At 39.2% G+C, this 27,292-nt stretch overlaps 1 long non-coding RNA gene across 1 annotated transcript in view; it reads left to right on the plus strand.

The window, feature by feature from the left end:
• Positions 1-27,292, plus strand: part of LOC132659407 (uncharacterized) — a 510,129-nt gene that overhangs the window by 275,970 nt on the left and 206,867 nt on the right. Inside the window, exon 4 of the long non-coding RNA XR_009599836.1 lies at positions 2,675-2,804. This is a non-coding gene — a long non-coding RNA (uncharacterized LOC132659407). The remainder of the gene's footprint in view (positions 1-2,674; positions 2,805-27,292) is intronic.

Here is a 27,292-nt window from a genome sequence, read left to right on the forward strand (position 1 = left end):
TTCTAAATCCAGCTTGAACATCTGGAAGTTCACAGTTCATGTACTGTTGAAGCCTGGCTTGAAGAATTTTGAGCATTACTTTGATAGTGTGTGTGATGAGTGCAGTTGTGTAGTAGAGTGAACATTGTTTTCCACTACCTTTCTTTGGGATTGGAGTGAAAACTGACCTTTTCCAGTCCTGAGGCTACTGTTGAGTTTTGCAGCTTTGCTGGCATATTGAGTGTAGCACTTTAACAGCATCATCTTCTAGGATCTGGAGTAGCTCAACTGGAATTCCATCACCTCCACTAGCTTTGTTTGTAGTGATGTTTCCTAAGGCCCACTTGACTTTGCATTCTATGATGTCTGGCTCTAGGTTAGTGATGATACCATTGTGGTTATCTGGGTCATGAAGATCTTTTTTGTATAGTTCTTCTGTGTATTCTTGCCACCTCTTCTTAATATCTTCTGCTCCTCTATGTCCTTACCATTTCTTTCCTTTATTGTGCCCATCTTGGCATGAAATATTCCCTTGATATCTCTAATTTTCTTGAAGAGATCTCTAGCCTTTGACATTCTATTGTTTTCCTCTATTTCTTTGCATTGATCACTGAGGAAGGCTTTCTTATCTCTCCTTGCTATTCTTTGGAACTCTGTATTCAGATGGGTATATCTTTCCTTTTCTCCTTTGCCTTCAGGTTTTCTTTTTTTCTCAGCTATTTGTAGGGAGTTGTGGTAAATATACACAATAGAATATTGCTCAGCCATTAAAGGAATAAAATTGGGTCATTGTAGATACATGGATGGAGCTAGAGACTGTTATACAGAGTGAAATCAGTCAGAAAGAGAAAAACAAATGTCATTATTGATGCATATATGTGGAATCTAGAAAAATGGTACAGATGAACTTATTTGCAAAGCAGTAATAGAGATACAAATATAGAGAACTAATATACAGACACCAAGGGGGAAAGGGGCATGGAATAAATTGGGAGATTGAGGTTGACATGTATACATTACTATGCATTGAATAGATAACTAGTGAATGCCTGTTGTATGGCATAGGGAACCCTAGTTGGTGCTCTGTGATGTCCTAGGCGGGAGGAAAATCCAGAAGAGAGGGATATGTGTTTACATATGACTGATCCTCTGATTTGCTGTATAGCAGAAATTAGCACAGTGTTGTAAAGCAACTATACCCCAATGCATAAAAATAAATAAAAAATAAGAGTTATGAATGCCATTAAACTATATAATTTCAGAACTGGAAGGACCAAAAGAAGTCATTTGGTCACTCCCTAATCCACACCCCTTCTCATTTTCTAAACAGGAATCACATTATCCACACTCATAACATGGATACTTTGTGAATCCTATCAGTAACTGAGGAAAGAGAAAGAAATTGACAAACTTCTAAGTAGGTAAAAAAACATTGCACCATATGAATGTTTAGCATATAGTTTTAAAATACTAAGCACGTCTTTCATTAATTTGTTTTTAACCTTCAGAAAATTAAAACACACAGATGGCCAATCTAGGTCGGTATGATTTTTTTCTTTTTTGACCAAATTGATATTTCCTCTAGATTGATATCAGACTTGAGCTGTGTGACTGAGGCAGTAGTTCAGGGACCAGGGCATGCAAGTGCCCTCTCCACTCAATAACCAGCAAACTAATTTGATGTTCCTATTGACTTGAATCTGTCTGCTTTATATCTTGAGCCTATGAGTGTGTGACCTCTTCTGCAGAGATCTGCTGCTTCTGGGCATTTTGTAAAGTGCTGGAATTGTCTGGAAAACTGCTCTCTGTGCTTTGTAAAATAATGGAAAGAGAGTATTTCCTATCTGCCTCCTGCAGTGATTTCCCAATAATAAAATTGAAGATGTACATTTAATTTTATTTCCATTTAGTTCTGAGAAAAATCTTGAGGTATTTTGGTTCCTAACTATGACTCCTATCTGTCATCTTTTCTGATTAATTGTGTCTCCTAGCTGTAATTTCTTTTTGATTCTTTTTCATAAAAAACAGCTCCATATTTTCCTGAGTCATTTTCCTTTTTTGAAACAAAGTAGAAATGCAGAGAATAATATTTGGCCAGAATCTCAATCTTGAAACTCCATCCATGCTCTAATGTGTTTCGCAACTAGGCAATTAAGAAACTAGCCTTCCCTTTAATCATCTCAAGAAATTAGAGAGATTTTCTTCATGGTTAAATTGCATTTCTGAAAACAATTGAGAGGACTTTTTGTAATTTATGCTGAAATTTTGTTTTCTTTGAACTTCTGTGTGTATATTGGTCGCTTAAATAAGAAACTTAATTTTCTCCTTTTCCTTTCTTATTCTTATGTTTGTAATTGTCCTTTTGAAATCTTGTGTGTGTGTGTGTGTGGGGGGGTGGCGGGCGGGGCGGGCGGTGGCAAAATGAGCTATTTCAATGTACAGGCAACTCTGCTTTTGTTTTAGCCATTATAATAACAAAGCATGTTATTTTATGGAGGTTATGAAGCAATTTGATAATTTGTTTTTGTGCTCACACAGCATCAAGCTTTCCCTGAGGGCCTTGAAACACTTTCTGGATACATTTATTTCCCCAGGTCCTGGGTCTTTATAGACAACAAGAAATCTAAAATGGATTAGGTAGGAAATAAACTTTGTCCTGGGATTTGCGCTCATGTCACTGTCCTCTTTTTGCCAGGACTGTTGTTTCTGATTCCCTGACTGAACTCTGAGACCTTGGATCTGCCTGGATTGACTTGCCCTGTCAGATGTTTTCCCTAATGAAACTCCCTCTCCAGATTCCTGCTCACCCTGGGCTCAGGCTCCCGGTAAGTTTTTTGGCTAAAGCTATGATGTCATTACAGGCTGGCATCCCTTTTCTTCATTCCTGTATCCTCTAACTTAGCACCTTGCCCAGAGTGGGAACTTGATAAACAGTGACTGAATGCTCGCATTGATTGCAGCACACAGTGACTTGGTCAGAGGTAAGTTGGAGATACTGGGCTGCTGAGAATTTGTGTAGAATCTTCATGTGAGAAAGCCAAAAGGATGGAGTGGGTACTGAATTATTTACTTGTATACATCTCTTCTTCCTCTTCTGTATTTACTCACATTGAACTGATATAAGTGTTGATAAGTGCAGGACTGGAAATAGACCATCCTCTGAGTCATATTCTCATTGGCTACCTGTTTTTTCCAGTTTCTATCCTTCATGCCTCCTGTCAGAATGATATGAATCCCCTTTACCTGAGTGGAGGTAAATAGTGGAAGGAGGGAATCATAACCATCCTCATTTCAAAGGTAAAGTGTAATGTCTCCATGACTCTGGGAGAGAGGGAGAAATTTGGATTGTGAGAAGTTCACAGCTCAATGACAATGAAAAAAAGAAACACTTAAATCTAAACTTCTTTGATGGGGCAAAATGTTTTAGGAGGATCAAGAGGCAAGAAACATATAAGTTATGCCTTCTGTGAATGACAGGAGCATAGGGGTCAGGGAAAGAAAGAGACAAGAGAAGTGCTCTGAAGATCTGGAGGCCTCGGTGTGCTGGGCTCCTGACCACAGGCAGCTGTTCAGCTGTAAGTGTGCCTATGAAAAAGCCAAGACTTTCTTGAAGTTTTGAGTAACTGGTGCCTTAAACATGAGCTTTTGTGCCTGTCCTCTTGGAACAGGGTTCCCTGTAAAAGCATGTATGCACTTCACTGACTGTTCAGATGATGGACAGAACTCTGCCTTCTGTTGCTTTGGTTATCTTCTGCCAGCCTCCTTCAGGAGCCAGGAAATGTCTTTCTCTTTATACTTTCAACTTAAATGCATCATGTGGACTTGTATGGCTGCTTTAAGATAGGGATTTGTTTTATTCTTTTTTTTTTTCCTTTTCCTTCCTACACCTTATCTTGCCATTAACCTTAGACTAGGAAAATGAAAACCCTGGGGGCACTTTGGAGCTTCAGCCACCCAGACAGCAGAGGCTGAAGGGCTCTCTCCTCTCTGTGTTTTTATGTCCTTTCAAAATGTCAGTTAGTACTTTTAAAATAAAGTCTGCCATCAAAGACATGCTCTTCTCCTCCCTGTCTGGTGTGCCAAAGATAGACATTACTCTGTCTGCTTTAGTTCTCAGCTTCCTGTCATGTCTGGCAAAAATTTAATTGCCTCTCCTTTCAGAACAACTTTTATTTGTTTTCTTTGCTTCAACATTTCCTCTAAAGGAGAGTTCTTGCAGCAGGGGAATGCAGACAGCTTTTGTTTTTGCTGCTCCATGATTGGCTTCCCAGTGTCTTTTAAAATGAAATTTTGTGCCCAGAAAAGATGCCATGGAAGCCAGGCAGTGTTGCTTTATCCAAGGGTGACAGTTCACATAGGGAGCCAAGTGTGCTCAGGTTTAATTGCAGGCTGGGGCTCAGAGCAGACAGTGGCATTTCTTTTCTGCCTTCAAGTACTGTTCTTGTCCTGTCTTTGCAGACTGATACTCTCTCTCAGTCAGCTTCTCTTACCCCAAACTTAATGTTCTTTCTCTTTAGAGGGTCCTTGCTCTCCATCCTGGTGATTTTAGACTAATCCTTCAAAACCTGGCTCTCATGTTGTAAGGAATTAACACACTTTCTGCTCTGTTGCCATAGCATTTTTCACATCTATTGTGTATTGACTCCCTTCAGGGTTAAAGGATTCATTGCACATGAACCTAACAGCTTAGCACTCCCATTGCTCCCACCCAAGACTGTGAGATGTTTAAGGTTAAGGAATAATAAGGTCTCTTATACATTCTCAAATCCCCAACTTTTAGCTCAGGGTCTGATACCTAATAAAAGATATTTATTATTAAATCTTAAATGAGACAAAAATGCAAATGGTACTTTTGCATATAGATCTCCCCGTACTTGTCCCACTGGATGCAAGTTTATGTTCCTGACAGGAAAATGGCTTTAAAGGGAACTGATTTTTTAAGTATTCATGTGAGATCCAAGGATAAAGGAAAAAACAAAAGTGTTGAAAATGAGTAAAGAAAGGTGACTAGCTGTCTCCTTTGGATTTTTGCAAGAAGTCAGAATCTCTTGAGATTCATAAACAAAGGGAATGGTAAGGCTTTACAACTGAGGAAATGAAAGAATATATTCACAATGGTAATATGAACCAACATGAACAAGAAGACATTCTGAGAGGGGATGGGGAGTTCAAGCTTTCCAGGTGAAAAGTTTTGAAGCAGAGTTGAGGACACTGCTATGGGTCTTGAACAGCAAGGAGGAGTGACCCCAAGTGTGAATTCCATTTGGGGGACAAAACATTAGGAGAGGTTGCAACCAGAACTGGGGACTCTGGAGTCTCATAGAGAAAGTGCGTTGTAAATCCAGGTGAGGGATGAATTATGTGTGGACTGTGTTGTTAATACCCTCCCAGACAAGTCAACAAGGAGAGAATCTCCAAATTCATGACTCTGTTATGTGTCTTTCACCATTAGGCAGTGTGTTATGACAGGAGAAGCTCTTTCAGGGGAAAGCAGGCAGGTGGCATGAGTTGTCATTCTTTCCTCTCACATATCAGCTGCATAACCTGAAGGAAGTCACTAACCCTCTCTGGTTCTCAGTTGATTTATTTGTAATACTAGTTTGCACTTTAAAATTTGCACTTTATCTGTGTTAGAGGAAATTATTACATGGAATTATTGAGCTCTTCAACTATCATAAAATCCATTGTATCTTCCTGGAAATCCTACGCTGTGTCACTTAACATGGCTATTCTTATGTGTCTTTTTAAAAATATATAAATTTATTTATTTTAACTGGAGGCTAATTACTTTATAATATTGTATTGGTTTTGCCATACATCAACATGAATCTGCCATGGGTGTACATGTGTTCCCCATCCTGAACCCCCCTCCCCACACCATCCCTCCAGGTCATGTCAGTGCACCAGCCCCGAGCATCCTGCATCATGTATCGAACCTGGACCGGTGACCCGTTCCACATATGATATTATACGTGTTTCAATGCTGTTCTCCCAAATCATCCCACCCTCGCCCTCTCCCACAGAATCCAAAAGACTGCCCTATACATCTGTATCTCTTCTCTTGTCTCGCATACAGGGTTATTGTTACCATCTTTCCAAATTCCATATATATGCACTAGTATACTATATTGGTGTTTTTATTTCTGGCTTACTTCACTCTGTATAATAGGCTCCAGTTTCATTCACCTCATTAGAACCAGTTCAAATGTACTCTTCTCAAAGGCTGAGCAATACTCCATTGTGTTTTTATACCACAGCTTTCTTATCCATTCGTCTGCTGATGGACATCTAGGTTGCTTCCATGTCCTGGCTATTATAAACAGTGCTGCGATGGACATTGGGGTACACGTGTCTCTTTCAATTCTGGTTTCTTCGGTGTGTATGCCCAGCAGTGGGATTTCTGGGTCATATGACCGTTCTATTTCCAGTTTTTTAAGGAATCTCCACATTCCTCTCCATAGTGGCTCTATTAGTTTGCATTCCCACCAACAGTGTAAGAGGGTTCCCTTTTCTCCACACCCTCTTCAGCATGGAGAGGAGTTTTGATGTCTTTGAAGTCTTGATGACTGTAGCTTTGTAGTAGAGCCTGAAGTCAGACAGGCTTGATTCCTCCAGTTCAATTCTTCTTTCTCAAGATTGCTTTGGCTGTTTGAGATTTTTTGTATTTCCATACAAATTGTGAAATTATTTGTTATAGTTTTGTGAAAAATACCGTTGCATAGGGATTGCATTGAATCTATAGATTGCTTTGGGTAGTATACTCATTTTCACTATATTGATTCTTCCAGTCCATGAACACGGTATATTTCTCTATCTATTAGTGTCCTCTTTGATTTCTTTCACCAGTGTTTTATAGTTTTCTATACATAGGTCATTTGTTTCTTTGCTTCTGCTGCTGCAAAGTCGCTTCAGTAGAGACCCACTCTGTGTGACCCCATAGACGGCAGCCCACCAGGCTCCCCTGTCTCTGGTATTCTCCAGGGAAGAACGCTGGAGTGGGTTGCCATTTCCTTCTCCAGTGCAGGAAAGTGAAAAGTGAAAGTGAAGTCGCTCAGTCATGTCTCACTCTTCACGACCCCATGGACTGCAGTCTATCAGGCTCCTCCATCCATGGGATTTCCCAGGCAAGAGTACTGGAGTGGGGTGCCATTGCCTTCTCCATGTTTCTTTAGGTAGATATATTTCTAAATATTTTATTCCTTTCATTGCAATGGTGAGTGGAATTGTTTCCTTAATTTCTCTATTTTCTCATTATTAGTTTATAGGAATGCAAGGAATTTCTGTGTGTTGATTTTATGTACTGCAACTTTAATATATTGATTGATTAGCTCTAGTAATTTTCTGGTGAAGTCTTTAGGGTTTTCTATGTAGAGGATCATGTCATCTGCAAACAGTTAGAGTTTTACTTCTTCTTTTCCAATTTGGATTCCTTTTATTTCTTTTTCTGCTCTGATTGCTGTGGCCCAAAATTCCAGAACTATGTTGAATAGTAGTTGTGAAATTGGGCACCCTTGTCTTGTTCCTGACTTTAGGGAAAATGCTTTCAATTTTTCACCATTGAGGATAATGTTACTGTGGGTTTGTCATATATAGCTTTTATTATGTTGAGGTATGTTCCTTCTATTCCTGCTTTCTGGAGAATTTTTATCATAAATGGATGTTGAATTTTGTCAAAGGCTTTCTCTGCATCTATTGAGGTAATAGTATGGTTTTTTTCTTTCCATTTGTTAATGTGGTATATTACATTGATTGATTTGTGGTTATTGAAGAATCCTTGCATCCCTGGCATAAAGCCCACTTAGTCATGGTGTATGAGCTTTTTAATGTGTTGTTGGGTTCTGATTGCTAGAATTTTTTTAAGGATTTTTGCATCTATGTTCATCAGTAATATTGGCCTGTAGTTTTCTTTTTTTTTTTGTGGTATCTTTGTCGGGTGTTGGTATTAGGGTGCTGGTGGCCTCATAGAATGAGTTTGGAAGTTTGCCTTCCTCTGCAATTTTCTGGAAGAGTTTGAATAGGATGGGTCTTAGCTCTTTAAATTTTTGGTAGAATTCAGCTGTGAAGCTGTCTGGACCTGGGCTTTTGTTTGCTGGAATATTTCTGATTGGTTTCAATTTCCGTGCTTGTGATGGGTCCGTTAAGAGTTTCTGTTTCTTCCTGGTTCAGTTTTGGAAAGTTGTACTTTTCTAAGAATTTGTCCATTTCTTCTACTTTGTCCATTTTATTGGCATATAATCTCTGATAGTAGTCTCTTATGATCCTTTGTATTTCTGTGTTGTCTGTTGTGATCTCTCCATTTTCATTTCTAATATTGTTGATCTGATTTTTCTCTCTTTGCTTCTTGATGAGTCAGGCTAATGGTTTTTCAGTTTTATTTATCCTCTCAAGGAACCAGCTTTTGGCTTTGTTGATTTTTGCAATGGTCTCTTTTGTTTCTTTTTCATTTACTTCTGCACTAATTTTAAGATTTATTTCCTTCTACTAACCCTGGGGTTCTTCATTTCTTCCTTTACTCATTGCTTTAGGTGTAGAGTTAGATAATTTATTCGACTTTTTTCTTGTTTCTTGAGGTATGTCTGTACTGCTATGAATCTTCCCCTTAGCACTACTTTTACAGTGTCCCACAGGTTTTGGGTTTTGCGTGTTCATTTTCATTCATTTCTATGCATATTTTGGTTTCTTTTTGATTTCTTCTGTGATTTGTTGGTTATTCAGCAGCGTGTTGTTCAGCCTCTATATGTTGGAATTTTTTTTAAAAATTTTATTTTTACTTTATTTTACTTTACAATACTGTATTGGTTTTGCCATACATTGACATGAATCCACCACGGGTGTATACAAGCTCCCAATCCTGAATCCCCCTCCCACCTCCCGCCCCATAGCATCTCTCTGGATCATCCCCATGCACCAGCCCCAAGCATCCTATATCCTGTATCGAACATAGACTGGCACACTGCTGGGCATACACACCAAGGAAACCAGAATTGAAAGAGACACATGTACCTCAATGTTCATTGCAGCACTGTTTATAATAGCCAGGACATGGAAACAACCTATGTTGGAATTTTTAATAGTTTTTCTCCTGTAATTGAAATCTAATCTTACTGCATTGTGGTAAGAAAAGATGCTTGGAATGATTTCAGTTTCTTTTGAATTTACCAAGGCAAGATTTATGGCTCAGGATGTGATGTATCCTGGAGAAGTTTCTGTGTGCACTTTAGAAAAAGGTTAAAATCATTTTGGGGGGGGGATGTCCTATAGATATCAATTAGGTCTAACTGGTCTATTGTATCATTTAAAGTTTGTGTTTCCTTGTTAATTTTCTGTTTAGTTGATCTATCCATAGGTGTGAGTGGGGTATTAAAGTCTCGCACTATTATTGTGTTATTGTTAATTTCCCCTTTCATACTTGTTAGCATTTGTCTTACATATTGCAGTGCTCTTATGTTGGGTGCATATATATTTATAATTGTTATATCTTCTTCTTGGATTGATCCTTTGATCATTATGTAGTGTCTTTCTCTGTCTCTTTTCACAGCCTTTGTTTTAAAGTCTATTTTATCTGATATGAGTATTACTACTCCTGCTTTCTTTTGGTCTCTATTTGCATGTAATATCTTTTTCCAGCCTTTCACTTTCAGTCTGTATGTGTCCTTTGTTTTGAGGTGGTTCTCTTGTAGACAATATATATAGGGGTCTTGTTTTTGTATCCACTCAGCCAGTGTTTGTCTTTTGCTTGGGGCATTCAACCCATTTACATTTAAGGTAATTATTGATAAGTATGATCCATTGCCATTTACTTTATTGTTTGGGGTTCGAGTTTATGCACCCTTTTCTGTGTTTCCTGTCTAGAGAATATCCTTTAGCATTTGTTGGAGAGCTGGTTTGATGGTGCTGAATTCTCTCAGCTTTTGCTTGTCTGTAAAGCTTTTGATTTCTCCTTCATATTTGAATGAGATTCTTGCTGGGTACAGTAATCTGGGCTGTTATTTTCTTTCATCGCTTTAAGTATGTCCTGCCATTCCCTCTTGGCCTGAAGAGTTTCTATTGAAAGATCAGCTGTTATCCTTATGGAAATCCCCTTGTGTGTTATTTGTTTTTCCCTTGCTGCTTTTCATATTTATTCTTTATGTTTGATCTTTGTTAATTTGATTAATATGTGTCTTGGGGTGTTTTGCCTTGGGTTTATCCTGTTTGGGACTCTCTGGGTTTCTTGGACTTGGGTGATTATTTCCTTCCCCATTTTAGGGAAGTTTTCAACTATTATCTCCTCAAATATTTTCTCATGGTCTTTCTTTTTGTCTTCTTCTTCTGGGACTCCTGTGATTCAAATGTTGGGGCATTTAACTTGTCCCAGAGGTCTCTGAGATTGTCCTCGTTTTTTTTTTTTTTTCCTCTCTGATTCATTTATTTATACCATTTTATCTTCTACCTCACTAATCCTTTCTTCTGCTTCCATTATTCTACTGTTTGTTCCCTCCAGAGTGTTTTTGATATCACTTATTGCATTATTCATTATATATTGACTCTTTTTTAATTTCTTCTAGGTCCTTGTTAAACTTTTCTTGCATCTTCTCAATCCTTGTCTTAGTGATTCCATTTTGTTTTCAAGATTTTGGATCATTTTCACTATCATTATTCGGAATTCTTTCTCAGGTAGATTCCCTATCTCTTCCTCTTTTGTTTGGTTTGGTGGGCATTCTCCTATTCCTTTACCTGCTGGGTATTCCTCTGTCTCTTCATCTTGTTTATATTGCTGTGTTTGTGGTGACCTTTCTGTATTCTGGAAGTTTGTGGAGTTCTCTTTATTGTAGAGTTTCCTCGCTGTGGGAGGAGTTGTACAGGTGGCTTGTCAAGGTTTCTTGGTTACGGAAGCTTGTGTTGGTTTTCTGGTGTGTGGAGCTGGATTTCTTCTCTCTGGAGTGCAATGAAGTGTCCAGTAATGAGTTATGAGATGTCAATGAGTTTGGAGTGACTTTGGACAGCCTGTATATTGGAGCTCAGGGCTATGTTCCTGTGTTGCTGGAGAATTTGCATAGTATGTCTTGCTCTGGAACTTTTTGGCCCTTGGGTGGTGCTTGGTTTCAGTGAAGTTATGGAGGTATTTGATGAGCTCCTGTCAATTAATGTTCCCTGGAGCCGGGAGTTCTCTGGTGTTCTCAGGATTTGGACTTAAGCTTCCTGCTTCTGGTTTTCAGTCTTATTTTTACAGTAGCCTCAAGACTTCTCCATCTATACAGCACCATTGATAAAACATCTAGGTTAAAGATGAAAAGTTTCTCCACAGTGAGGGACACCCAAAGGGTTCACAGAGTTACATGGACAAGAGAAGAGGGAGGGAGATAGAGTTGACCCGAATAAGATGAGGTGGAATCAAAAGAGGAGAGAGCAAGCTAGCCAGTAATCACTTCCTTATGTGCACTCCACAGTCTGGACCACTCAGAGATGTTCACAGAGTTACACAGAGAAGAGGAGAGGGAGGAAGGAGACAGAGGTGGCCAGGAGGATAAAGGGGGGGAATCAAAAGGAGAGGGAAAGATCCAGCCAGTAATCAGTTCCCTAAGTGTTCTCCACAGCCTGGAACACACAAAGAGATTCACAGAGTTGGGTAGAGAAGAGAAGAGGGAGGGAGGAGATAGAGGGTACCTGGTGGAGAAAAAGGAGAGTCCAAAGGGGGAGAGAGCAGTCAAGCCAGTAATCTTGCTCCCATGGGTACTGAAGACTGGGTTCTTAAAGGTACAAAATTGATAACAAATATCAAAAAGCAAAGATTAACAATCTAGAGTAGAGGTTGAATTTTCAAAAATACAATATTAAAGAAAAGAGAAGTCACAAAAATTATAAAACATATATATATATATATGAAGTTTGCTTAAAAAAATAGGGTCTCGTTTTTTTGCAAAATAATAGTAGGTTATAAAAATGAAAATTAAAAGTAATAGAGGAATTAAAATTTTTTTAATTTAAAAAATTAAAAAAATTAGAGAATGGTAGTAAAAATAGTAAAAATATATCTAGGACTTTCTCTGGTGGTGTTGTGGGCAGTGGGGTCAGTTCATTTTTGGATAGTTCCTTGATCCATCTTATATTTCTCAAGATCCATAGGCCCCTTCCTATGTAGTCGGTACTAACTACAGTGTTTTACTCTATTGCAGTTTTTTTTTTTTTTTTTTTTACTCTATTGTCACTTCCAAGGAGGTTCTTCCTGGTTTAGCTACTTCTGTTTGCTGGTCTCTTCAGTGTCTAATTTCCGCCCTGACACAAGGGGATGGTGGTGGACATTTTTTTAGGCTCACTTGTTCAGTTGTGCTGTGGGGAGGGAGGGATGCTGCAAACAAATAACACTGGCATGTGCTGGAAGTGTCTCAGCCACACTGGGTTTGCCCCTGCTCATGGCATGTGTGCTTTCCCTGTCTACACTGCTTAGGCTCTAGGTTGCTCTGCCAGGAGCTGTCTGAGGCCGGCCCTGAGATGTATGCACTTCCCAAGTCTAAGCCACTGAAGTTCAGGCACTTGGCTAGCCCTCAGAGGTGGAGACTCAGTTAGGCCTGCGTTTTGTGCCCTTCCCAGGTCTGAGCAGCTCAGGTGACCAGGTGTTTGGTGAGCGCGGTTGCTGAGACTTATCGCCTCCCCCGTCCCTGCCACTAGGTTTTCTGAGTGTACAAATTGGCACACCTTCTCAGGCAGATGTTGACCATCCAGAATCCCAAGAAGTCTTGGTTAGCAACGAAGCCTGCTTGAAGTTTGGTAGATAATGCCTCTTTGGGGCCATGATTGCCCCCTTCCAGCTCTGGCTGCCCTCGCCTGCCTGTCACTGGAGGGGGATGGACCGGTCGGCAGCTGGCTAGTTCTGCTCAGTCCTTTGTTCTGTGAGTGAGCGTGGTGGCGTCTTAGGTTAGGGCTTTTCGTGTGGTAGCTATCCCACAGTCTGGTTTGCTCTCCCAAGTTAGTTCTCTCAGGTTGCCCTTGGAGCATTCAGGCCTAGTCCTGACTTTAAGCAATGCAGCCTGCAGCTCCCTGCCCAGCCCCCACTTGCTAGTGGCAAATACAGGTGTCTGGTGCTGCTTCTCCGGTGGGGGAGTTACCATTGGGTACATAATCTGTAGGTATTAATTATTTACTTATTTTTCCTGCCGGTTGTGTTGCCCTCTGTGGTTCCAAGGCTTACCACAGATTCAGCAGTGAGAGTGTTTCCTGGTGTTTGGAAACTTCTCTCTTTTTTGAGACTCCCTTCCTGGGATGGAGCTCCATCCCTACCTCTTTTGTCTCTCTTTTTATCTTTTATATTTTTTCCTACCTCCTTTCGAAGACAATGGGCTGCTTTCCTGGGTGCCTCTGCCAGCATTCAGAAGTTGTTTTGTGGAATTTACTCAGTGTTTCAAATGTTCTTTTGATGAATTTGTGGGGGAGAAAGTGATCTCCCCATCCTATTCCTCTGCCATCTTAGGACTGCCCCCCTCCTATATGTCTGTTGTGTAAATTAGTTGAATATGTTCACAATGGGTAATTGTCACACAGCACACATGGGTCATGTGATCCTAAGCATGACTATCTTGGAAAGGAGTTTGTAGTGTTGAAAACCTACATTTAAGAGAGATGAACTTTATATTTTAATAAGAAGATTAAATGTTAAAAGTTGATTTTTCCTTAAGATCTGAAATGTGTAGGGTTGAAGTGATATTTAAATATTACATAGCAGTATAACTCTCAAAAAAGCATAAATTTCTTTTAACTTGAATAGATCTTGGCACTTTGAACTCATCAAAGATATGTCTAGCTTTCTGAAGAATTAGGGGTTCCAGAAGGTTAAGACTATTTCTTAAAATGATTTTTTAATTTCTTAACAGAAGAAATAACATTTAATCAGGTAAATAATCTCTTTTCATTTCCATCCAGCTCTCAAATACTGTATAAACAAAACCATGTTTTAAAAAATATTTTTAATAACAAGATAACATACATATTTATTGTAAGAAAAATGAAAATGCAAAAGAACCTGAGAAGAAAATTAAAATTATTCTTAGAAATAACTATAGTGAATATTAACTTCTATCTTTCAATGTATCTGTATGTATCTATCTTCTAATGTGTCTGTCTGTGTATATGTATGAAATCACACATATGCGTATATATATACACAGACTTATACATACATATACAAACATGGATACCATTTTATAACTTGCTTTATTGTTTAATAGATTATCATTTCAGAGTCATTCAAATTATTTTAAATTTTAGGAAAATGTAAATAATAAAGAAAATAATCAGAGCATAATACAAAATTAGAAATTTCTTTATCTTTATTTTCTCTTTCAAAGTTCTACTCTCCATAGATTACTGCTTTCAGCTATTTCAGCTTCAGGTTTTCTAATTAATAAACTTAAATATCTGTTTCTTAATTTTATCCAAATAACTATTACTCCTTGCTATAAAAGTTGAGACACCAGGACTAAATCCTGCCTTTCTTTCTCTTCTCTATACTTCCTCATTTTAAAAGTTATATTATTACTATCTTTTGTCTTTTGGTGGGTTTACTTATATCTATGACTTATATTCTGAAAAGTATATTCTATAATGTACAACAGAATGGGAAAGACTAGAGATCTTTTCAAGAAAATTAGAGACACCAAGGGAACATTTCATGCAAAGATGGGTTCGACAAAGGACAGAAATGGTATGGACCTAACAGAAGCAGAATATATTAAGAAGAGGTGGCGAGAATACACGGAAGAACTGTACAAAAAAGATCTTCACGACCCAGATAATCATGATGATGTGATCACTCATCTAGAGCCAGACATCTTGGAATGTGAAGTTAAGTGGGCCTTAGAAAGCATCGCTATGAACAAAGCTAGTGGAGGTGATGGAATTCCAGTGGAGCTGTTTCAAATCCTGCAAGATGATGCTGTGAAAGTGCTGCACTCAATATGCCAGCAAATTTGGAAAACTCAGCAGTGGCCACAGGAGTGGAAAAGGTCAGTTTTCATTCCAATCCCAAAGAAAGGCAATGCCAAAGAATGCTCAAACTACTGCACAATTGCACTCATCTCACATGCTAGTAAAGTAATGCTCAAAATTCTCCAAGCCAGGCTTCAGCAATAGGTGAACCGTGAACTCCCTGACATTCAAGCTTGTTTTAGAAAAGGCAGAGGAACGAGAGATCAAATTGCCCACATCTGCTGGATCATGGAAAAAGCAAGAGAGTTCCAGAAAAACATCTATTTCTGCTTTATTGACTATGCCAAAGCCTTTGACTGTGTGGATCACAATAAACTGTGGAAAAGTCTGAAAGAGATGGGAATACCAGACCACCTGACCTGCCTCTTGAGAAATCTGTATGCAGGTCAGGAAGCAGCAGTTAGAACTTGACATGGAACAACAGACTGGTTCCAAATAGGAAAAGGAGTACATCAAGGCTGTACATTGTCATCCTGCTTATTTAACTTATATGCAGAGTACATCATGAGAAATGCTGGACTGGAAGAAACACAAGCTGGAATCAAGATTGCTGGGAGAAATACCAATCACCTCAGATATGCAGATGACACCACCCTTATGGCAGAAAATGAAGAGGAACTAAAAAGCCTCTTGATGAAAGTGAAAGAGGAGAGTGAAAAAGTTGGCTCAAAGCTCAACACTCAGAAAACGAAGATATCGGCATCTGGTCCCACCACTTCACGGGAAACAGATGGGGATACAGTGGAAACAGTGTCAGACTATTTTTTGGGGCTCCAAAATCACTGCAGATGGTGACTGTAGCCATGAAATTAAAAGACACTTACTCCTTGGAAGAAAAGTTATGACCAACCTAGATAGCATATTCAAAAGTAGAGACATTACTTTGTCGACTAAGGTCCATCTTGTCAAGGCTATGGTTTTTCCTGTGGTCATGTATGGATGTGAGAGTTGGACTGTGAAGAAGGCTGAGTGCCAAAGAATTGATGCTTTTGAACTGTGGAGTTGGAGAAGACTCTTGAGAATCCCTTGGACTGCAAGGAGATCCAACTAGTCCATTCTGAAGGAGATCAACCCTGGGATTTCTTTGGAAGGACTGATGCTAAAGCTGAAACTACAATACTTTGGCCACCTCATGCGAAGAGTTGACTCATTGGAAAAGACTCTGATGCTGGGAGGGATTGGGGGAAGTAGAAGAAGGGGACGACAGAGGATGAGATGGCTGGATGGCATCACAGACTCGATGGACGTGAGTCTGAGTGAACTCTGGTAGATGGTGATGGACAGGGAGGCCTGGTGTGCTGCAGTTCATGGGGTCTCAAAGAGTGGGATACGACTGAGTGACTGAATTGAACTGATGATTTATATTCTGAAAAGTACATTCTATAATGAATTGACTTTGGAAAATATACCATAGCTCTTATCTATGTAAGATGAAGAAAGAACATCCTCATTTTCCTTCAGTCTTACATCAGCAAGGTGTGTAACACTGATCCTTTGACCTGTAACTGTAATTATGCTTCCTATGCTTCATTTCAAAGTTAATTATAAAAATTGAAGACCCAGTGAACTAATGTAGCTGGTAAAACACAGGCTGCGGAACTCTACCACATGGCTTCAAAGTCTAGTTCTGCTACTTCCCATCTGGCCTTTTCAGTTGAGGATATATTTCTTAACTTCTCTGTGTCTTCATCTCCTCTTATGTAAGATGATCATAAAATAGTACCTACCTGATAGTGTTGCTGTGAACATTACATAAGAGAGTACTTATCAAGTTCCCAGAATAATGCCTGGCACATAGTAAGTGCTTAGTAATATCATTTTAGGAAGAGCCCCATGTTCCTTGGAAGAAAAACTATGACAAACTTAGCATATTAAAAATCAGAGACATTACTTTGCCAACAAAGGTCCATAAAAGTCAAAGCTATGGTTTTTCCAATGGTCATGTATGGATGTGAGAGTTGGACTGTGAAGAAGGCTGACTGTCGAAGAATTGATGCTTTTGAAGTGTGGTGTTGGAGAAGACTCTTGAGAGTCCCTTGGACTGCAAGGAGATGAAACCAGTTGATCCTAAAAGAAATCAACCCTGAATATTCACTGGAAAAACTGATGCTAAAGCTGAAGCTCCAATACTTTGGCCACCTGATGTGAAGAGCTGACTCATTAGAAAAGACCCTGATACTGGGAAAGATTGAAGGAAGGAGGAGAAGGGAATGACCGAGAATGAGATGGTTGGATGGCATCACTGACTCAATGGACATGAGTTTGAGCAAGCTCTGGGAGATTGCAAAGGACAGGGAAACTTGGCTTGCTACAATCCACAGAGTTGCAAAGAGTTAGACATGACTGAGTGACTGAACAACAACAACATGTTATGAATGACCCTGTGTCACTAAAGCTGTGCTGCTCAAGGGATTATATTCTAGGAATCAAAGTGAAATTGTTTACTTCTGTGCATCTCATTGATTATTCAAAATCTTGTATTGGTTTACTTCACATTTGGACTGTGACTTTCTTGTACAACTTTTTGTTTTGCTTAGAATTTCGGATTGTTTTTCATTTCTTTTCTGCTAATGAAAGAGAAATTTCCCATATCACATTATCACATTGTTAACCTCTTCAGGAACCTATTTATTACATTCATTTAAATAGAGCAGCAACTTAAAGAGGCTTCATTTTTGTAGATTATTGAATTTGATTTGATATCTATCATGAGGCCTTTTAAGCACCAGATTAGATTCTCTGACCTCAAATTGTTTGGCTTCCCCCCGCCCCTCCTCTGTGGTACTTTCTCCATTTCTTATTATTCTGATTTAATGCATCATATACAACAGCTGTATGTAATCATGACTTTTCAAGAGTTTAGTTCCTCTGGGAAAATTTCCTGGAGAAATAAACTAAGGTTCCCCCCTGCCACTGCCCCCCCCACCCCCGCCTTTTCAGGTCAGTGCTTCATCTTCTTTTCTCTGTGCACTACCTCTCTAGTACTTTATTTAAGGCCAGGTCTTTTAGACTGAAGTTTGAAATTGTCCAAATAGCCTTAGTGATTCACTTCCCTGAAAGGAGCTTTGTAGGAAAGCCTTGTTCAGAGCCATCCACATTTGGATAACTATCTATGTTAGCGGAACAAGAAGTAGTTCAGCATGTCTGCAGTTAAGGGAGTATCTGAGGGAGTAATAAGGATAAGGCTGTATAGGTAGACAGGGGTAATGGAGGCGGAGATTATGAAGGATGTAGAACAATTTGGAAAGGAATTTTAAGTTTGTTCTGTCCTATAGGGAGGGGAATGATGGAAAATATTTTAGGAGGGAAGTGCAATGATCAGGCTTGTGTTTCAGAAAACAAATCTTCAATGAAGTTTTGAAGCTGATTACAAGGAGAGCCTGGAAGGAGAGAGAACCAATTGGAGGCTACTGCATTTAAATTTTTGGCAGTAGAATTTTAACATCAAAACATTTTTTGATAGAATTAATCATATGTACTATTCAGTTAGATATGACAGATCAAAAGCAGAGCTGAAGACCGTGTTATACTGTGAGAATAAGAGTAGGTTTTAGAGGAGAAAGTAAAGAATCCCGTTTTAGGTGTTTGCATGCCTGTGGAAACAGAGAAGGCGATGGCACCCTACTCCAGTACTCTTGCCTGGAAAATCCCATGGATGGCGGAGCCTTGTGGGCTGCAGTCCATGGGGCCGCTAAGAGTTGGACATGACTGAGCGACTTCACTTTCACTTTTCCCTTTCATGCATTGGAGAAGGCAATGGCAACCCACTCCAGCACTCTTGCCTGGAGAATCCCAGGGATGGGGGAGCCTCGTGGGCTGCCTGTGGAATATGCAGAAGCAACTTAGCAGTAGCAGCATGCCTGTGGAATATGCAGATAGAGATGTTTAAATAGTCCAGTGAATTGGGTATGCTCCATTTGGGAGATTCTGTGCATAAGAAGGCTGAAGACAGGAAAATCCCAGGGACCACAAGTATTTAAGGGATGACTGGAGGAAGAGAAGTCTGTGTTAGCGAATGCATCTTGTTCATCTGTGTGTACCCAGTGTCCAGCACAGTCTTTCACAGAAATACTTAATGGTGGATTCTATGGGACTGAAAAGAGACTTTAGGAATGAAGACATGATTTCAGGAGTAATAGTGACCTGAAAAGCAAAGACAGAAATATATTTAAGCAAGAAAGAGACATTAAATAAGATGAGGAGTGTCCTTTGGATTTGATGGTTAGGAGGTCATATTCTACATTAGGTAGGTAGTTTAGTGGGATGGTGGGGCCAGAGCCATATTGCAATGACTTGAGGGATGTGTGCTATATAAAGAGGAGACAGAAGCTATATTAGTCTTTGAAGAAGTTAGAGAAAGGTGGCATTTATAAGATAAAGGGTAAGAATCTTATTGACTAATAAACATTCATATTTGATAATTTTTTTCAAAGATAAAGGGATGTGAGAAAGGACAGACTACAGAATGGAGAGCAGAGGAATGACCTCTCACTTGATACTGAACGTTCATTCGCTAATATTGGTCACTTGTGTGTGTGTGTAATTTACCTCCAAGAAGACCATCATTCACTGAGACAGGAGTCTCACCCTATATTTCTATTCTTCCTCAGACAATTAATGCATGGTGTCTTTATTACTGCTTGAGTTGTAGCCATTCCATATCATTGTATAAGGAAATATTTGAAGGCAATTCTCTGGATAATTCCTTACTTATTTGTTTTTAAAAGTAGATTCAGTGTTGAAACGGAGCCACAGATCTCTCAGCGGTCAGCTGCAGGCCTCTTGCTGCATGGGTTGGTATGTAGTTGCATGCTTGAATTGGCCCATTTAGTTTTGGCAGATTTGAACATTGTCACCTCTCTCTAAATAGTAAAATTGGCTCTCGTTTGGTCAGATCATAGAGTTGCTAACTCTATAATTTGGATTAAGAAAGTGTGTTCTCTCTCCAAAACCAAAAGAAAACCTAGTGTGATATTATCCCCATTTCTTTCCGTTTCACCTGTTCTGAAACTTTCTTTTTGGAGGGCAAGGATTTTATAAGAGCTCTGGGCCCACAAGTCTTCTTCCACGAATGACTGGCTTTTCAATTTCCTGCATGTCTTTGCACATTCACCTCTCTGCCTATATTCAAGTGAAAGAGGAGACTTGTTTCACAGTAAAGCCTTGGACTTGGTGATACCAGTAGATGTCACTCTGGACAGCAGGATGGAACATCCCTGTTCTTAGCTGTGGTTCAGAATGAGCTGTGGTATTTCTGCTCCTAACCACTTTGAGCATCTCAGGACTGACACATCTGAATTATGACATTCTCTGCATTGCCAGTTTTACTTCTATGTTGTGAAATAAGAGGGCTGGGAGAGCTGCCATTTCATCTCATTCTCATTCAGCTAGAATGCCAAATGCTTACATAGTTATACCAGTTGACTAGGCAAGAAGAAAATGGTTCAGGGAAATAAATGGAGGAAATATTGGAAAGCAGTGTATCTGAATTCACTGTTCAGGCACACTAAATTCTACTGAGACTTAAGGCAGGGGCCACAAAAATAATTTCCTGAGTGTATGTGGCTGGACCCAAACTAAACTGACCTCTTCCCATCTATATAGTATTACTTTCCACTCTTGCTCTAATCAGTGATTCTCAATAAAGCTTCTAAAATAGGGGAAAAGAAGAATCTTCCTAAAATTCTCAGAAAACAATAAAGTTCATAGATAAAGTTTCCTTAAATCTTCTTTTCCTTCCATACTCCATCCCCTCTCCACAACTTTTGAAATCTGCTTTAGCACCTGACAAGACCAATGAGCAATTGCAAACAGGTAATATTGGGGAAAATGAGTCTAGTTGGAGAGTCCCTTGGACTGCAAGGAGATCCAACCAGTCCATTCTGAAGGAGATCAGCCCTGGGATTTCTTTGGAAGGAATGATGCTAAAGCTGAAACTCCAGTACTTTGGCCACCTCATGCGAAGAGTTGACTCATTGGAAAAGACTCTGATGCTGGGAGGGATTGGGGGCAGGAGGAGAAGGGGATGACCCAGGATGAGATGGCTGGATGGCATCACAGACTCGATGGACGTGAGTCTGAGTGAACTCCGGGAGGTGGTGATGGACAGGGAGGCCTGGCGTGCTGCGATTCATGGGGTCACAAAGAGTCGGGCATGACTGAGTGACTGAACTGAACTGAACTGGACAGATTTATATTTTGTAGGCATATGTTTATGATTTTCATGGTGTATACAACTGTATATCATTATACTTTCTTTTAAAATTGCTTCCATTGAGGACATAGTAAATAATGTATGTGAGATGGTATATGTCAGTTTGATATTCAGTCACCTGAACAAGAGCAAGGACTGTGCCTCTCATGAATCACCCCCACAATGAGTCTTTGATACTCATTTTACCTTGTGTAACCCCTGCCCAGTTCTGGGTCAAAGTTCTTGGTTGAGATTTAATGCTTGACTTGGAATTCCCTTCTATCTTCCTTATCAAGTGTATACAATACAGTCAACACTCAGGACCCATCTCAAATTTTCCTCCCCTCCCCCCTAATGAAGTATTGGTCAGGCAATAGGGTTATTAAGAAAGTGAGGAACAGGACAGTAAATGCAGGAAAAAAAAGAACTTTTCCTTGGGAAGTAAACGTGTTACAGATTTGGGGGTTAGATATAAGGGTTCTGGAAGTTAATGCAAAGAAAGATTACTTCCAGGAGGTGTGATGGGGCACATTTGTTGAGGAGGAGATTTGACATTCATCTCCTTGAAGGCTGAGAAGTGTGTGACTGGCTGGCAAAGAGTGAGGAAGAAAGTCCTATAGGAAGAAAAGATATAAAGAAAAACACAGAAATGGGCAAGGCTGAAGTGGGGACGGTGGCTCTAAGCCACTAGGGAAGCATGGGTCCCTAATAACTAGAATTAATAGGGATCAGGCTGATAAGACTTCCTACCCGCATTTCCTCTCTTTACTGCGACTGAAGACTAAGGGAGCCATAATAAATATTTTCCCTAGCATGTGTGGCTCTCTTCCTTTTCTCTGTCAGCTGTGATTTCCTATCAATACCATTTCCATATTTTCTCTATAATATCTTCTTGAATGGGAATCAATGTGAAGATGCATGTTTAATAATGTGTGTGAAAGTCACTCAGTCATGTCTGACTCTTTGTGACCCCAAGGGCTATAGCCCGCCAGGCTCCTCTGTCCATGGAATTCTCCAGGCCAGAATACTGGAGTGGGTAGCCGTTCCCTTCTCCAGGGGATCTTCCCAACCAGGGACTGAACCGAGGTTTCCCTCATTGCAGGAAGATTCTTTATCATCTGAGACAACAAAAGACAGTACTTGGCTTCTCTCTGTATCTTGTCAAGGTTTGAGAACCTAGGACTAATACTGATTACCAGTGTGGTGTTACCTCAAAATATGTTATGAAAGACAGGTATATAGAACTTAAAGGCAAAATCTCTTAGATAAAAATGTAATACTCTTATTGAGCAGGAGGAGAAAGAGACACAGACAATGCTGCTTTAATTAAAAGTCTTCTTAATATTTCCATTATAATTTCCTTGTTGCAGGGTTACATAGCTGTTGAATATATGACATTGCATTGACTAAGTGAATACCTTTCAATTCTAAAAACAGTTTTCTCCCTAATAACTATATTTTCAAAGTTCTATTTTAATGCTGTTGTTTTTTTCAGAGGTTAAGGATGATCCCAGCATTTTATAAAATGAGAATAGGTGTGCTTCCAGGGGCTTTCTTTAAAATTTCATATTATTTTATTCTCAGAAATTAATATATTTACTTACTTGGAAAATAACTTACAGAGTAATCTACAATTTAGATTAGCGGAGAAAGAAAAGGATGACATCTCATTATGTGAAAAGTTTTATGCTAAATTGTCTATATCCAATCATTTATATTTACCGTGCAGCTTTATAATGCAGTGAGCTATTGGATTTTCCTATAAGGTATAAAATGTTTATTAATCAAAATGTGTTGGTACAAAGGAGAGGATTGTTTGCTCTGAAATATAAGGAAAGGGCATAAAGAAGAGAAAAAAATATTAAATAGCATAATATTTCATTCAGTTTGGAATCAGTGAACATAGAGATCACCTTATTTGAATTCCTGACATTTGTCATTTTATCAAAATTCATTATGTACATAAAAGCTATGGAGATTTCAGATCTATTTGTTGTGGACCTAGATGACTCAAGAAAATTAGTGTTAACTTTTAGAAACTTTGTAATAAGGATTCTATGATGTCATTTAAATTAAGGCACATGGTTAATATCTTTTAGTATTGACTTGTATAGTATTTGGGGCTTACCTGATAGCTCAGTTGGTGAAGAATCTGCCTGCAATGCAGGAGACCCTGGTTCGACTCCTGGGTTGGGAAGATCTGTTGGAGGAGGGATAGGCTACCCACTCCAGTATTCTTGGACTTCCCTTGTGACTCAGCTCTTAAAGAATCTGCCTGCAATGTGGGAGACCTGGGTTGGGAAGATCCCCTGGAGAAGGAAAAGGCTACCCACTCGAGTATTCTGGCCTGGAAAATGCCATGGACTGTATACTCCATAGGGTCTCAAAGAGTCTGACATGACTGTATAGCATTTACTTGGCTGTAATATAAAGTTGCAAAAGGATTTCATTTCCAATGTTAGGGTAAATATGGTCACCCCTTTTCAGAGCTTTTCACTTTATAGAAGAGCTTTCTTCTCTTAGACTCATAGTACTTAGGACTTATAGTATGTTACATAGGCCGCCTAATACATGAGAACAAAGACCATGTTTTTTCTGCCTTCCTATCACTGACAGAATCAAAGCGAATTGAACTTAAAATGGGTAAATAAATATTTATGAGTAAATGTCACAGCCCACTCCACAGTCCAGTGTTTAAAACCAAAATGCTAAACATAAAATTACAATTGGGTTAAAAGAAATGAAAATCATGGTGGTGCTATCTCCTTTGTACTGTAGTTTAAGCCTTTTGGCTCCAACTCTTATCATGAAAGGTTGAAACAAGCACATGAAAGAATGCAGACACTTTTCATTTCCATTGCTTTACATGTCAGTAAATCTCTTTCTTCCTGCAAAAGTAGCACCTGAATACAAACCTACTGCTGTGATTCTGATGCAAATCTGAAATAGTTTTCTCTAAGATGCAAATGCATAGGAGAATTCCAATATTATATTATAGATGTAGGAAGGGAAAAAAGTCATCTATAAATTATCTCCAAATAATCTAAATTATAAGATTCCCAGGTGGTGCTAGTGGTAAAGAACCTGCCTGACAATGCAGGAGACTTAAGAGATGCAGATTTGATCCCTGGGTCGGGAAGATCCCCTGCAGAAGTAAATGGCAACCCACTCCAGTATTCTTGTCTGGAGAATCCCATGGACAGAGGAGTCTGGTGGACTATGGTCCATGGGGTCCCATAGAATCAGATAAGACTTAAGGGACTTAGCACCAATCTAAATTATGTTCAATATTGTCAGCGATTTTCTTCATATAAGGCTTTAGGTTACAAACTTCTTGTCATGACTATCCAGGAGCAAAACTTCAGTCTTTCCAGACAAAGATTAATTTCTTAAGTAACTTTCTCTATAGGGCTCAGTAGTATAAACTAGAGAGGCCTTGGCAGGTACCAACTTGGAATGCTGATTATTCTCTTTAACGGAAGACACATCTATCAAGAATATTAATGTTCACTCTTCTATCCTAGATGTATTTCTGAGGTTAATAATAATACCAATATTAATAAAATTACTAGGATAACAATAATACTAATATTCACTGATACTTGAGTGTTATTTAGGTTGAAGGCACTGTTCTTATCTCTTAACAGATATTACATCATTATAGCAAACCAATGAGCTAAGTAATTGTATTATCTCATTCTCTCGATGAGAACACTAAGGCATATGTCATTCAGGTTATTGCTCCATGCCCTTTGTGAAAAGCATGTGTACCACTAATTATCCTGACTAAGGCTAACCTAGGGGTCATAAGTCAGGGCCTATACTCATATATCAATAGGATAGACACATTTGAGTTTGAGAAAAGTAGAGAAATTTTACTGTATTTCCTAAGGATGCTAACTAATGGTATGAGTTCTTAAAATCTCAAATTAATTTTGCTCTTGAATCCAAACTGTAAAATAGGTTTAGGGTTGTTAAACACTCCAGTCAGCTAGCAATCTTTAGCTGTAGGTTATAAACCAGAATGTTGTGTTCAGTACTTAGGTCTGCTCTTTAACATTACTAATTTTTTAAAGAAAATGTATTGCATGAATATGGTTATTGGGCATATTTTTAACAATTCTGAATCTGTCTGAATAATACAAACTTTGATTTTGTGGGAAAATTAGCTTTAGTTTGAGCTTCTTGCAAATATACAGTAAATGCCAATCTGCAAGCTTGGTAGAAATGCTTCAGTTTTGTTTATCTGTTTGCTACTGGAGTTGGTATGGAAATTTGAAGCTATTTATGGTATGTATCACTCAGATGTTTCTCATTAAAAAATTAGAATCTATCAGAATAAAGGAAAACTGAAGTAGGAAACAGATTTGAAGCTGAGATTTTCTCTAAGATGAAGGTTGCATGTAGCTTGCTTTTGGTTAGACAATGAGACCTCCTGATGGTTCTTTGTGCAAGGGCATTTTTGCTCTTAAAATTTTGGGAATCCAGAGTCCTGAGTTCTATTTTTATCTATACCATGACTCTGGGCAGGTTACACTATCTGTTTCCTCAACCACAAAATGAAGGAAAGGAATGATTGGATTACATCATCTTCAAGACCTTTTCCAACAACAACTACATCATTTTATCCTGTTCTAAACAGAAAATGGCACAGATAAGCTTTACCCCAGTTTGAAGGGGAGCCAACCAATCTAAAATGACAGTAATAAAAAATGGTTAATATTTATTGAGCACTCACTGTGGGCCAACTATTGTGCTGAGGGATTAGTATATATTCACTAATTTTCCTTGTACAGCACTGGGTCATTGAAACTGTTACGGATCAGGGTTCTTGGTCCTCTTAATTAATAGGAATTGATCAGTGGCCAGACTTGAAATTCAGGCAAGGTTTTATTGGAGTCCCTGCTGCAGCAGTGGGAGCAAGAACAAGCTACAGGGTCCCTTGCTTGCTTGCAAACCAAGAGGCAGTTGAGCTTCTTCCTTATATAAGGTGAGGGTAGGGGTGTGTTCAGGGGGTACCTTAGGTGGTCTGCCTATCCCTTTGGTAGTGGTGTGTGCAGGGGGCATGTGCAATACCCAGCTTTTGCTCCCAACCTCCTGCTTTTACTCCTGGCTCTTCAGAAGTGGCAGTTGGGCTCTTTTGGTCTCTTTGTATCTTGTTGTCCATAATTTGTCCCAACTGTGCACTGCATGCAGTTATTTTTAGTCCCTTACAGTTTCTTTGTATTTTGTTGCTGGAGGAGACATTTGTCCAGGTACAAACATTTGCAGCAAAATGTCCTAGTTTCAGGCCTGTCTCAAGACCTCCCACTTAAAAGGAGGCGGCAGAGGCATAGAGACACAGGCAAAACTTGAAGATCCTTCTTTTTGCAGCTAGTAAAATGTAGAGCAGAAATCCCAGTCCAGTGAGCAGGACTTCAGGACCCAGAGTCTGAGACAATAATATGGCATCATAGAGGGATTGGAATACTTCTGTGTAGAATTGTTTCTTCCCTGTGTTCTCATCCCCAGTAGGGATAACGGAAAACGTGGAGAAATACTTAATAGCTGGAAACTCTACTCTAAATCTCTTTGGGGACTACTTTATCACTTTGAATGATTTCCAGAACATTCTTCTTTCATGCTTAAGCAAAATGCTGATATAGTGTTATGTTGGCAGAGGTTGTAAAGTGTCTGTCAGGTTGGCATTATAGTGCTACCTTGGGCTTATTCAATGTCCAGCTCAAAGCAATATTTATATGAGAGACCACAGAGGCTGAATTGCAAAAACCTTTCTCATTCAGGCCTTGCTGGTGGCACTTGAGTCTGTCAATTTTAAGCAGCCACAGGTTCTGGTGAATAGTTTGGGAAACAGAAGACATGCTGCGCACACTTGTGCTCCTCTTTGATGGAATTAAAATTACGAAGACACAGTTCTCCAAAACATTTTGTGGGAGGCATGTATATGCATCATAAATGTTGTCTTAGCTTTAGACTATTTGTTACATAATTTTATTTTTAAAATTAATAGAGTTTTGGCCGTACTGTCTTCCTTGCAGTATGTGAGGGCTTTCTCTAGTTGTATTGTGTGGACTTATTGTGGTGCTTCTTTTATGCAGAGCTTATTGCCCAGGTTTTTAGAATCATGAGGATAGAATGCCTTTCGGATCCGTGGGAGAA

The sequence above is a fragment of the Ovis aries genome, chromosome 3, assembly GCF_016772045.2.
Source record: "Ovis aries strain OAR_USU_Benz2616 breed Rambouillet chromosome 3, ARS-UI_Ramb_v3.0, whole genome shotgun sequence".
In the NCBI taxonomy this organism is placed as follows: Eukaryota; Metazoa; Chordata; class Mammalia; order Artiodactyla; family Bovidae; genus Ovis; species Ovis aries.